This window comes from Scatophagus argus, chromosome 11, assembly GCF_020382885.2.
Source record: "Scatophagus argus isolate fScaArg1 chromosome 11, fScaArg1.pri, whole genome shotgun sequence".
Classification (NCBI taxonomy): Eukaryota; Metazoa; Chordata; class Actinopteri; family Scatophagidae; genus Scatophagus; species Scatophagus argus.
In genome coordinates this window covers 15,913,533-15,927,971 of record NC_058503.1, presented here as the reverse complement: position 1 = coordinate 15,927,971, position 14,439 = coordinate 15,913,533, and positions in this window count along the sequence as shown.

Below are 14,439 nucleotides of genomic sequence, written 5' to 3'. Positions count from 1 at the left end.
GAAACCTTGATGGATTTAAGCTATTTTTAATGTTATCACTTCTCAAAACATCTGCATGAAAAAGACTTAATGAATACATCTTTTATTCATATATGACAGCTTTTGAATGAGGGTGACACAAGGGTCAGTGCTTCAAACCTTACGCTCTTTTAGAGTGCATTTGCATGTGTTTGTCTGTGTTTTAACGCAAGTTTCTTTCCAGCGTGTCAGTTTTGACAAGCAAGCCAGGTAAAATGGAAGCTCTAACTTGCCAGGAAATGGCTTTAGATAGAGCAGCTTGTGTTCATCATTTGGCAAGTTTTACCTGCATTAAATGTAATGACAATATTGGCTAATGTTTGTCTTTTAGCTAGCTTGTAAAGACACTGGAGCACCAGGTTGCTGCAGACTTGTTGACAAAGATTAAAATGACACAAAAACAGATTAATCAGTATGTGCATTCATCATCATCATGTTTCTCTCCATTTCCACATTTTGTCAGCCTTCAAACTGTGCACAAGCAGCCACAGAAAACACAAGCATTTTACCTCATGAAAACATTTTGTCTGCTAATTAAAAATGTATGCTCCTGAAGTGTGAAAAATGTGCTCGTAAATTTACACTGAAACCCAAAAACCACTATTGTCTTTCACTTTTTTGCTTTTATAGAAACAGCAATAGAAGAGTTGTGAGAGTCAATACAGTACATGAAATGAAGGCTAGTGGAACAGAAGCTCAAGGACTGTGGTTCTCTATTTGTCTATGTACTGTTTACTGGCCCTCAGGAGGTTGTGAAATAGAGGCAGATCTTCCATCTCTGTAATTCCATTTCTCTTGTACAGCACATTCACCCTGTGGTGGTAATAAAAGCTTTATAGACTATTGTACTGAAACATTTACAATGAAGTGTGATCAACACAAACAGCCCTCCTTGTTAAAGTGCAATACATTAATAAATGTGCAGCGTTATGCCAAGTCTAAATGAATTGTATGTCAAATTAATCAACACCTTGTCACGTTGCAGGACAAATATAACAATGGACAAAGCGTTATTAGGTTTTTCAGTGTTGAAGCTTAAGCTCAAACCTAGCTCTGCTGCCATGGTAAAAGATGCTGTTAAACCTGAAGCAACAGTTGTGTTGAAGCTTATGTACGCACAAAAAACACAAAAAAAGTCAATGGCTGCATTCGAAAACACCTACAATACTCGCGGTACGTACTGATTTGGCAATAATATAGCATGCAGTATGCAAACAAACCTCATCAGCCCAGTCAAGCTCAAGTTCTGTGCCTCACACAGCAAAGCAGTGTTGAAACAACTTGTTAGACCTACAACAAAAAGTTATTTACAATTTTGCTATGCTATTTCTTCACTAAATTCACTTAGGAGAATTTTTGAATTATAGAGCTTTCTAATATTGGCAGTTTTATAAAAATGATGATGATGTTGCCAACCAGTCCAGCAACCAAAACAGAGACAGGTCCTCTTTCTCTTTTGCTGTCTCTGTTTTGTTTTATTTCCTTATATTTCTCTCCGCCCTCCCGTCTTTTATTCTGTCCCTCCTTCTCACTCTCCTACTGACCGTGTGTCCTCTCTCTTTCAACCTTTCTCTGTCTCTTTTCCTGCCTGCAGCGTAGTTGTGAGTTAACCTGTTGGAGGAGAGTAAGGTCTGCTGGGTTTAATCATCCTGAGGGCTGGCTAGGTGGCTGCTGGAAGCTCGTCTACTGAGACTAATTGGAACAAAATGCTCTCTTGTTCTCTGAGAAAAAAGATAGACGAGGGGGGATAAAGAGAGAATCATGTCTGCAACTGCAGGTAATTGGAGGAGCATGTTAAGAGGAATGGAATATGGAAAAGAGAGCATGAGTGGATATGTGCGTGTGTGTGTGTGTGTTTTGCATGCACACTCTTAAGGGTGAATGAATGTGAATATGTCCGTGATAAACAGAAAAATATGTGTGCCTGTTTTGTATGCACATTTATATCTGTGTATTCCTGTGTGTGTGTGTCTGCACACATACCTGTGCATACAGCAGTGCATGTTCCACAGTGACACATTAACAAGCTCTCAGCTGGTAGATGTGATTAAAGCAGGGTGTTTCATCAGTGGCACTGCAACAACCCCAACTTGTAATGTCATTTCAGAGTCACTTTCCTCTCTAAGATGCCTCTAAGTGGATTTAGATGCAGCGAAACAGAACAGAGGCCAACCCTCACCTTGATAATGGAGTGTGTTAAGGAACACAGTGAAGGGCAAATGATCCCAACCCCGAAGCTATATCAAGTAGGCAACTTGCTTTGTTCTTAGTTCAGGTCGGCCCTTGATTCATCAACATGCAGTATGCAAAGTTCAAACGTGCATGCCTCGTAGTCTGATTGAGTTTGGGTCATGTTACCAACACAAATTTCCGCAGAATTAGTGTGTGACCAGATCAAAACCTTTTCTTTAAAAGGGGCTTGGTGTAGTTGTTTTAGTCCCGCCCTGAGTGCAACTGGTCAGATCTGAATTGATCCCAGAAGGAAGGGTACAGTTCAACTGGACTAGACCAGAAGGTCTGAAAACACCCTCAATGTATTTGCATATAATTTATTAGTCCATTGTAATTCATGCAAAACCGCAATATGTGGACTGGATTTTATTCAATCAGGAAAACCTGCTCCATCCTCTGATATTCCCTATTCTGCATCTGATTCCACTGTTTATTTTTTGTTATCTTGTATGCTTATTCAGTTCTTCCACACCTGCTCACCCACCTGCACCTGTCCACCAGTTGTGTCCATAGTGTACCCATCAGTCCATCACCTGAGCCACTCGCTTGTCTTCACAGCTGCTCCTCAATCCCCAATCCGTCTGTGTTTAAATATCTCCTCACCAGGGCTTGCCAACAGAAAACAAGTAAAAAAGAATAAATGTGGTGCAGCTTCTCCTGGGAGGTGTTTGAATTTCCTCACACACCGACTCAATTCAGTGACTGACATGGATATGACTCCCAGCACTGGTGCCCATGTAGCCTACAGCTACACATAGTAAACATCAAAACAATACACTAGTTACGTCTCAAGCCTTGGATTGATTTGATTGCAATGATTTGCAACTGTGTGATTGCTGAGTAGAACTATATAGAAATAAAGATAAATACAGGGTAATCAATGAAGTGAAGCTTTCTTTGGAAGGCCTTAAAAGTTCAAGCAGCATCATATCAAAGTCCACCTGCACGAGAGCACCTTGAAGACTGACATGATGACACGAGAGTGAACTGTGCCACATCCTCTCACTGCTCAGAATTGCTCTCCACTTGCCTTTAATTAAAAGACATAATCCCATTAACAAGCAGAAATAGGATTAATACTGCCTCAGACTCCAGCTGCTGCTCTGTAATGAGTGTGCGTGCGTGAGTGCGTGCATGCTTGTGTGTGTGAGAACGTGTCTGGTCCTCCAACTCAGAGATATCACCAATACCACATGGGTGACGTGGTTGAGAGGAAGCAACAATAGGAGATTTTCATGACAGGACAAGAAGAGCAAAAGAGAGACTGAAAGATCAGAAACCATCCTACAATCCAGCGAATTAGTAGCTTTTAACTGATTTCCGTTGTTGCATTGCTGGAATAGCGACTGACTGCTTTATTTTATCATTCGAAATAACAACACTGCTGATTTCAATATTGTTTGGATGTATAAAAGGTTCTTTGTTAGACAGTATTTTGTTTCTACTGGGGAAAATTGTTTTGTTCTGAAGGCTCATGAATTTGGTGAAAGAAAAGGGTTAAAACAAAGAGAAGGAGAGAATAATTTCATGACAAATGAATGTGACGAGAGGTCACAGTCTTTCCCGCCGAGACATCCTCCCTCGCCGCCGAGCTAAAGGTGAGAAACAATGACCGTGAAAGGATGACATGCCAGCACAACGCCACTATTGTAGGAATAACAAAGGCTGCTGCTGAGCAACAAGGATAAGAGGACACGGTAACAGGGGAGCGTTCAATGTTCCTGAGTCGATTATGTTGTTGTTGCCTCACAGCAACGCCTCCCTACAACAGTCCTGTCCTCTAATGTATCACCATCCTTATTCTCACATGTGCTTTGTCATTATCCCATTTTCTGTGTCCCTGTGCCTCCATTGTCGTTGTCAGCTTGGAAGATTTACATGTGACTATAGCTGCATCTTGTGCTAAGTGAGTACAGATAAGAACTTTATGCTTTTATAATTTAATAGAGTAATAATCAAGTGAAAACATGTCTAAGACATCACATCAAGGATCGTTTAAAGACCAGAATCCCCTCTTAATTAGTTTGGTGAAGCTGTTTCACTTCCTCTACAGAACTTTACTCAATTTAAAGAGGTTATTCAGGTTATCAGTATTCTTCTAATAACAATGAAAAGGTGGGTCACATGTGGTGATGGACCTACAGAGAGTTATCGACCACATCTGGGGCTCCCTTCAGCTTTATGGAGCTTTACCATGAGTGTTCGCTCATCATGTGTGCTGCAGATTTACAGTTTTGAATTGTTCACCCACACTAACCTCCAAGAGTCGTTTTGGCCTGGACGCTGTTTTCGGCAGAAAAGTTGTAAGAGGAAGCTTAAAAGCAGATTTTCCAATAGAAATTTTAAGATTTTTATTGTATGTGAAAGAGTTTAATGTTCAAAGACTGTCTTTCCCATATATCTTATCCAAATTGGAGATATGTTGTTTTTACAGTGGTGTTATGACAATGATAAAAAGAGCTAGGCAAGAGTAACAGTTATGGTGGTGTATGTTGTTGAGAAAAGCAAAATTGTAGCTTTAGGTAGTAGAAAAGTAAGTGACCTTGTGTATCATACTTCACGGTCATCTACAGGTCAGTATTCCTACAGCCAACTCTGTCACTCTGTCGAATGTGTGTGCGTGTGTGTATGTGTGTGTGTGTGTGTGTGTGTGTGTGTGTGTGTGTGCTTCATGTGTCAGGGTTTGAACCAGTGAGTGGTAGAGTTCAGAGGGCTTGTCTGAGCTCTCTCTGTGGGCTTCTCTCTGACGAGGCACTAAAGTGACAGCACCAAAGCATGGACACATCACTGACAACTAAGGTTAGACTGATAAATGCAGCCAGAAGTTGCGTTAAAACCAGATATACTTGTCAGTGTCGTCCCCCCTTCATATGTTAAAGTTTAACATATGAATTGTCAACTTAATCAATATTATTCTAGCCTTTGAGAAACCCTTGGCAAGAGCACACCCCAATGTGTCATTACATTAGTATTAGGTAGTGTAAGTGCCGAATGACGATGGTGATTTTTAAACATAAACATACATTTTTCAAAATGTTGGCTACCAACATTTTAAATCCAAAAATTGGTTGGTGCCAAACCCCAGGCTCCTCAACATCAGTGAGCGATGTGAAATCTGGGCATCACAGAGCGATCAAGACCTCCTAAAGCAAAGAGATTAGTGGTCACAGCAGAAACCACATCTAACACCACCAAATACTTGATCTGAAGGCACCCGTGTGTCAGAACTGCTTGTTGGACAGTTGAATAAGTAACCCTCTCTTTCCACACCTTTCAGAAATTGATCGAAACTGACCGGCCAGCTTTGAATATGGTCATTGAGATCATGTGGTGGTCAGTCAGGTCATGACATGAACCATTTCTTTTGTACCCTGTGCCCGCGTGTGCCCGTAAAGGCAGAATGTAGGCAATAATAAATGTAACAGGAGCAATGCAGCAATAAAAAAAGAATACAAAGCTTTATTTCAGTTTCACTTCAAATTCCATCAATCCAGTCATCTAGACAGTCCATGTAATCACTCACATTTCGAGAAAATAATCTCTTAACAAAGTGAAACAATCCCCCCCTGACAAACGGGTGAGTTAAATGACCTGATTGGAGATATCTGCAATGGATTAGACTTTATAGCAGAAATGTTTAGGACAGCTCCAGAGAAACCGGGCGACTCACACAAGGACACAAACAACAGTGTCACAAGTCTAATCGTATAAAAATGGAAACTTGGCTTCATTAGCAGATGACTGGAATCACATGTTGGCACTGAATAAAGATTAACAAAAAGGTGGGTTAACCACATTATGATTTCCAGTCTTTGATTTCATAGCTTTTACAACCACACAGTACTTTGGAAAAGGCATCAAATGATGAATCATTATTCCTCTAAAAGATCATGTCTTCAAATAGTTTTCACCATGACGTTATGCTGGCTGTATAAAGTCGTATTCTGACTTTACCCTATGTGGATTTATTTCAGCCAGAGAGAATGATAGACAATTCTCTAATATATGGACCATTTAACTGTGTGTCAGTTGAGCTGAGGTTGGATTGCCCTTCTTTCGGACCACTTAAGCTTACGTCGCTGTTGTGAGTGACATGATGGAATATATATCAGTAATATGTCAGTGCAAAGCCTGGAACATGAAATGGAGAGAAATGCCTATGCTGTCTGCATAGAAATGCAGCCACACTGTAAGGCTTTGACATAGAGATTGCATAACAGCTCATGCATAAAACATTAAGCTATGCATATGCAATGCACACACAAGCAGGCGGGCATATGGTGTAACCTCCTATTTCCTTTTTTTGTCCAGCCAAGGAACCACAAGATCGTGGAGCTGACTGTTTGTACTGAATGTGCATTCTCACCTTTAGGTGCACATGTCCATGTCAGACAATGTGCCCTTCTTGGAGAGCTGCTTAATTGGGAATCTTCTCCTCCCCCTCACTCTCTTTTTCAATCTTTCTACTGCTCACATTTTCTCTCCACCTTATCCCCTCTCTGGTCCGAAGAGGAAGCCCATCGAGTAATGTTCATCAAGCGGAAGTTTGCAAAGGACTCATAAGAGAGAGGATTAGGATTTAGCAGGTTGTAGTCTGAAGGCGATAGCAAGGGGGCGAAGACGCAACCAGGATCATGTTTGATTTTAGTACAGCACACGTGAGTTGATTCAGAAAGGGGGAAACAAAGTAGAACATTAAAGGGAGCCAGACTTTCAAGTGTTTTTTATTTAAATCACTTTGGTGTCTTCTTCGAAAAACCAGATAATGATGGCTCACAAAAAGGCCACAAAAGGACTTTAGAACTTCAGGCCATTCGAGCTGAAGTTGGGGTGGGAGGACACTGAAAAAAGCTTGACAATCATTAAAAGTGAGAAAAACTTCAAAGTGAAACTGGAGATAGTTTCGGGGATAATTATGAAACTTTGAGCAGAAATTTGTCCCATTTTTCCATGCACCCAAGAACCAGAATCTTCCTCCTCCGCCTCCCTGTCCTCGGGTTCACCTCTGGCTTGTTTTTCCCAAGCTGTCCTCCTCGTTACCTAGCTAATCCCAGCCACTGTCAAGATTTAAATGCTGCTTTCAGCCTGTGCCATATTTTCAGCATTCAGCATTCAGCATCCAGCATCATTTCCCCGAGCCCGACAGACAAGGAGGGAGAGAGGAGGAGGAGGAGGAACTGGAGAGGAGATAAAGAGACACACTCCATGGATTACACAGGCACATACACACATAAATATGCATATACACATGCAAGAACACATTGTATTAGCCTCTGTTTAATTAGCCCGGCGGTTTATCAGGGTGATCGGGAGTTCAACACAGTAAAGTTTCCTGTAGATAAAACAGTGTTTGGGGAAGCCAGGTCTAATGAATGCTGAGCAGCACAGAGGGGGAGGCTGAGGAGGAGATGGGGGAGGAGGGGAGAGAACTGAAGGAGATGAGAGGAGGATGACAAGAGGGCGCTTCAGTTTAATTGCTTACCTGATACTTTCCTTTCCTCCTTATCATCCTCTTCTCATCTATTACAGCAGATGAGGAAATTGCCTCCGACAGATGCATCCGACACAGAAATGCTTTCTTTTATTTGCCGGGAAAGAGTTGAAGGTTTATGATGACAGTTTAACTGCGATAGTAACTGACAGGGCCTGCTATTAGGACATCCACGAGTTTTGTGTTGTGAGGTAGGATCACTCAATACAAGCTGACTGAGGCAGCAGATTACTAGATTTTGGGCAGATTTCCAGCACCTTCAACTTGAGCTTCAAATGATGTTTTCAAATCTAAATTGAGCCAGTAGTTAGTGGGACTCCTTTGCGCTAAAACCATGGCTGTGTTTGCGTTTGTGGCAATGCTGATGTGGTAGTTTTCCTTTCTGTGAAGAAGCTTTGTACACGAAGCACACAGCGAGGTAGTAAGATAATATACACAGCAGGAGGATGAGCAAATAACTGCTGAGTGTTTAAATTCACTCTTACACAGAAATTCTTATAATTTCTTGTGACGATTTGCACGCTCAAATCCAGGAGAGTTTTGCAATTATAAAACCATGTTCATAATAGACAGAGCCATACTCTGTAATACATACACTGTAACGGTTTCACAGACGTCTCTTTTATAATGGTGGTCTATGGGGAAAGTGCTTTTTGGGCCACAGAGGATTTTTTTTCGCTGCAAAACAGCAAGAGGCCACAGGGAATAATGTGATATCTAAGTCATACATTCATGGTCCCGGCATGGCTGGGACATCAGTTTTTAGTATCCCATGTAAACAGTTTCTGTTGGGAACTTTCAACGTGTTTTTGTATTTTGTTGTTTTCTAACTTTTGTGAACATGTTTTCTGAATTTTCTTGTGCTTTGTCTACGTGTACGTTTGAAATAGAGTAGGTGGTCAACTTTGCAAAGCTGGCAACCAGCACCGTAATACTCATTATCTCTGACTCGTATTTCAGGTTTCGTCAAGCCAGCTTGTGTGAAGAAAACCTGGCTGTACCAAACTTGCTTTGTAGTGTACCCCTGTGACCACTTGTGTTTGTTCATGTGTTTGGATCTATTTTTAGTGGTACAATCACGTTCCTCAGCCTCAGCAATTACTTTAGTGAAAATTGAACCAACAGGAGAGCAGATAAAACCTATGTTGTCATAAATTGGAGTTTTAAGATCTATTTAAGATTAGACCTCTTCTAGTGTTTGGAAGGTTGTCATGCACCACCTTTAAAACCTGCGGGGGTCTTTAAATAGAAACTGAACAAATGTCAACATCCCCCAATTTGTCCAGAAAGCTGCTGCTAAACTTTTAACAAAGGTATTACATGATTATATAGTTACTCCACTATATGAAACCAGTTTGAACATTAGGGACAGAGTAGATTCAGGGCTGTGATGAAGTAGATGTTAACAGAAGATGCCTCTCTCATATTTTCAGTATAAATTACTAGCATTTGAAGTGCTTCAATCTTAGGTTGCTGTAGTGCCACGGTGGAGAGGAAGGGTCATATTTTACAGCATGAACCATTCTGAGCCAAACAGGATGACAATATTTTGTGCATTTGCCATCATACAAAAACAGCAGGTCTGATTAATGAGTACCAAGGCATACTGCTTCAACATCATCTGCTTCTGATAGCATTTAAGGTAAAGAATCAACTTTGCATTTTTGTTGGATTCTTTTGTTTTGCGAGCAGCACATTATCACACCCACTGTCACAGTTGTGTCCAAACCATGTTGGGACGTTACTTGATGATAAGCAAATGATCTGCCAACTGTTATTCAAAGAAAATGAATTCAATAAGCGGCAACAGTACCCAGATTCACCCTTGCCAGCGAGTGGAATCATTCCCTCCCAGTTATAATGTAATCACATCCAATTAGGCAAATAACAAAATGGTATTCAGTGTTTCAACAAGAGGGGAAGTGTCATCTTACTGCCTGTGTGTTCAAGGGGATAAGCTAGTTCCATCATTCCCTATCGTCCTGCCGCTGTTTTCATTTTTTACCCCCCATAGATTTCACTTTCCAATTTTCCACTGGTTGTCTGGCCAAATCATTAGAGAGCCCCGAAGGAGAAGAAAAACTCAACCATATTGACTATCCGTCTGCTGGGATTGTGATCCAGAGAAGGCAGAAAGGCCCAGGAGTGAGTGTATCTCCTTTTATAACAGCAAGGAGGGGCATACTTCAGTTTTGATCATTATTATTTTTTTATTATCATCGTTTTACTTTATATGAATGTTTGAAGGGTTTCATGGTAAATAAGATGCAGTACCTTTGGCATACTGTAGGATTTAGTGAGTCAAAGTCCAGGAAGAATCATAAAAGAAAAAATGTGTACTCCATCTATTGGGAGTTTCCATGAAGGTCAGTCTGGTTTTCACTTTATTCCTGAAGGTTTCAGCACAATAAAAAGGCAACAAAAGGATGATGGTGAGAAATTGGAAAAAGGAGAATGTATGAAAGAGAAGACCAGCTCTGAAAATCAATCGTAATGGTCAATTTAAATCAATCTTTCCTTCAGAAAGACAGTTACATCATTTGCATTGGAGCACATACATGTAATTTAAAAAATGAGGAAGGTGGGCCACAGAACCGTGACCAGTAGATCTCATCCAAAGTTTCAAAAAAATGGGATATTGACTTCAAAAACAGCAGCGCAGTGTTTGTGGAGGCTTTGATGAGCAGTTCACAAAAAGAACTTTGAAAGCCCGAGATTCCTTTCAGACGGAGAACTGGCACACTGCGAAGGAAGAGAGAGGGAGCCAACATACACCGTCTGGTTCCAGCACTGGGTAAGCAATGCACACACACACACACACACACACACACACACACACACACACACCAAATGGTCAGACAAGCACAACCAAAGAGGAATGTGGATTATTCATGAGTCTGTAATATTACTGAACAGCTGGATTGAAATATATCGACCAGAACACACACACACACACACACGCACACACACGCACACACACACACAGAGCACAGGCCTGGCAGGCCGTATTATTGATGTCATTCTTTGTTCTCCTCTCAGCCCTGTTACCCCACAAAGAACCCCAGCCAATAGGGGTGCTGATGGTGAGACTTTAGTGACCCCATCTGGCAGGGGATTGGTTAAAACTCAGAACCAAAGAGAGAGGAGGATGAAGAGAGATAGACCACCCACCAACAACGGCAGTTCCGATTGGATAATCCACAGCTCGGCCCAATTGTTAGTCATCTTCCTCAGTCAGAGAAGTTGGCCTTTGTTATTGAAGGGTGTCTCAGTAGTGTGTGGGCTTAAGCATGCGGCAAGAAGGAAATTGAAAATTGCTGATCTCTGTCTGGCGAATAAAGAGCAGCAGCCCACAGCAGGCCGTCAGCTTGGTTATGCCACCCACTCTGACAGCTCTGGCTCTTTAATGGAGCGCAGGAGTTTCACCGAGACTGAATTTGAGGCCTTCGGCTGGATATGATGTAAGATTTCTGTCTGCTTTGGTGTGTAGTCACATGCAAACATGTATGCTTGTGAAGAGGTCCAAAACGTATTGTAAATGCTTGTTTGTGTTCATAGACACATGCAACTGTGTGCTTGTGTAGATCTTAAATTGACCCCTTCTCTGGTACGTTGGTTAGGATAGTGGCTCTGTTAAAACAACTGCAAAATCGACACAAATGAACTGGTTTCATGCAGGAAAAGTTACTACTGCTTGTTAATAATATTTCAAACATTACTAAATGTTTTCCATTGCACGTCAAACCATATGTGGAACCACATTAACATCAGAGCATAGAGGAGTGCTCCCAAGCGTGAAAATTAGGACCGCTCAGTCCAAATCAATAAAAGAATGGCAAAGAAGAAAAAAATAAACCAAAAACTTTAACTTTAACACTAAAATTATATCGATTTTTTAACTGTTCTTCAGGCCTCAGAAATATTCAAAGAAAACAATTCTGGAAAAATTCCTTTTTAAAGGGGTACAAGTTATAAAGTTTGATAAAATTAAGTCTAATAATAATAATAATAATAGTTCTCGTGTATTAACCCATAGAATCATTTACTTTACTGTGTAGATAACCTTTGTGTTGAGTCTGTACTGCGCATCTACATGGTTATGTGGTTTTGCAAGTATGTTTAAGTGTGTGTGTGCTGTAGGTAAACGTGAATACATGTGTATGTGAAGGTAAGTGGTATGGGCCATGCAGTTCGCTGGCACTGCGATTCTGCTGTGAGTCAGAAAAGGTTGTCTGAAGGTAGAGGAAGGATTAGAGCACTTCAAAGCAATGTTCACTTCTAAGCTGGCTGATGCAAAATCCGCTTTGTGTAAATGGACAGCCGGCACTCCAAAAAAATTTTAAAAAAATCCAAGCCTGGAGCCGAGTACAATTCAACTGTACTCTCAATACTTGAAACAGACTCAACTTAAAACACTTCTAAATAGGATGTGCGAGACTATGCATGGCAAGTTTGAATGAACAAACTCTGAAATATACAGACTCAGAAATTCTACCAAATTATTATATTACAGTAAAACACGGGATTTTGTGGATTTGTGTATTGGCAATACTCACTTTGTGGGATAAAAGTTTCAGATATTTCATACTCTTTACAGTTACATGGTGTTTGCTTTTTGCGAAGAGCTTCTGAATTATTTGTTAGCCTGTCTCGGGACATTGTACAGAAAGCAGGATGGTAACACAGATTTAATTAAGATTTCATGTTAGATTCAGCTTAGGGAAACCAACGTTATCATTGGAAAGTACCACAGTAAAAAACTGTATTCACCAAACCAGACTGGACCAGATTCAGATTTGGCCAGTAGCAGTCAGATTATTCTTACTGCAGACGTTCAGATTTACCACTACTGCTGATAAAATAAACACCACCATGCCTGCGCACACACACACTCTCTCACACACAGAGGTAGAGAACTGCTGGCTGTCTGTGTAGTGATATTAAGATCAGGACAAGGGAGGGTGATGGAATAGCTGCGGTCAGAGTACAGTGGCCAGCAGGGCTGCTTCGGTAAGTCCTAAATCACCAGGAAACCAGACTGCTGCTATGATGGATGTGTGTGGCACACCCCGGATCAGGAAACCTCCAATCGGTCTCCAAGAAGAAGAGATGTTTCAATAGGAACACAGTAGGCTGGCAAACAACACACAGTGATGAATGCACGCAAATATGCATGAACACAAAACCACAGAGAGATGCACACAGAGTAAAAACCAGAGCAGTTTAGCAGATTTATGTGAGCAGAGGTGCTGTGGTCAGGTGAATAGATTGGGTAGCTGGCAAGGTGGGGTGAGTTCTGTAGCCTCAGCGGCCAAGTGAAACCTTCTAATCATTCCAATAGGCTGGCTTATTTATGTGGATAAATTATAACTGGAGGACAGTCCACCTGCAATGGCAGCTCCTCCCCGCCAAAAGACATCCACAGTGAGCGTTCACATCTTACAGGGAAAGGAAGAATAAGTAGGACATCAAAGAGAAATCAGTCTCTCTCAGATTTTATCTGAGTGCGAAGCAAGCAAAGCTTCACCTCGTTTATCTGTGACTTTACATTTATTTATATATGCTTTTTGTGAGCAGAAATATTAAAGTAAAAGAAAATACTGATAAACATTGCAGTGTCTTCTTTTCTTCAATTATGCTCATTGAATTTGCAATGATTTTTAACATGCTGACATAAGTGCAATTGCTTACTTTGCTTACTAGATTAATTACTAGAATAAAAACAGATAATTAATTGTCTTTAATTGTGAAATTTATAAGAAAAATATTGCTGAACAACTTAAAACTAATTATTATAGTTTTGGATGCTTTTTGCCAATAAAGCACAAAAAAGAAGAGGTTACTTATTTCAAAACTGGCATGAAAATAGAACTGCATCTTTTTCTGTTTTCTTTGTGGCAACATTTGTTTTACTTATTTTGTTTGAACTCATTTGATGTGGTTAAAAGGAATGTGACTCTGAACGTGCTGTCAGCTGGTACTGAACGTTAAAGGCACTACGAGGCACGAACCCGCTGGATGCTGATCAGGCCCTCGACAATAAGGAGTCAACATGAAGGAGCACTTGTCGTTGTCCACGCTGGGTGCATGTTGTGTTTATCCAAACAGATTATATTTCTGCCAAAGTATCCCAGCCAGCTCCTCTCCTCTTATTCCACACTCTGCTTTTTTAGCCACAATCACTGGAAACTTCTTTGTGTAATAATCTATTCCGTCCGGCTCAGGAAAGCTCCTATAATTAGTGTAAAGCCACAACAAAAAATGTTCTCCAGTGCACCAGAAAATGATTCTTTAGATCTGTACTATAAGTCAACAATTACAGTGAACCCATAAATGGTTGTCTATAGCACCATGCACAAACTATTTTGGTACTGAGTAAATACATGGAATAAAACATTGTTAACTAGAAGTGATTAAATCCAAATGTAACTCAAATGTATCGTAATTTGTTTTTCTCAGTTCTTTTCTAAGAGGGATTTCAACAAAAGAATTTTTAAATGGGATTTTGCAAAACCAAAAATTTTTGAGCAATACGTCAAACTGCCAGCAGAGCAGCCAGGTCGAGTCGGAGCACAGGGGATTGAGAAGGGCAGAACCCAGAGCCCAGTCAGAAGATGATCTACATGTTTTGTTGCCCGAATTTGGACAAATTTGGTTGGAATATTTTATCCATGGTTTGTGGCCGGATTCATTTTTAT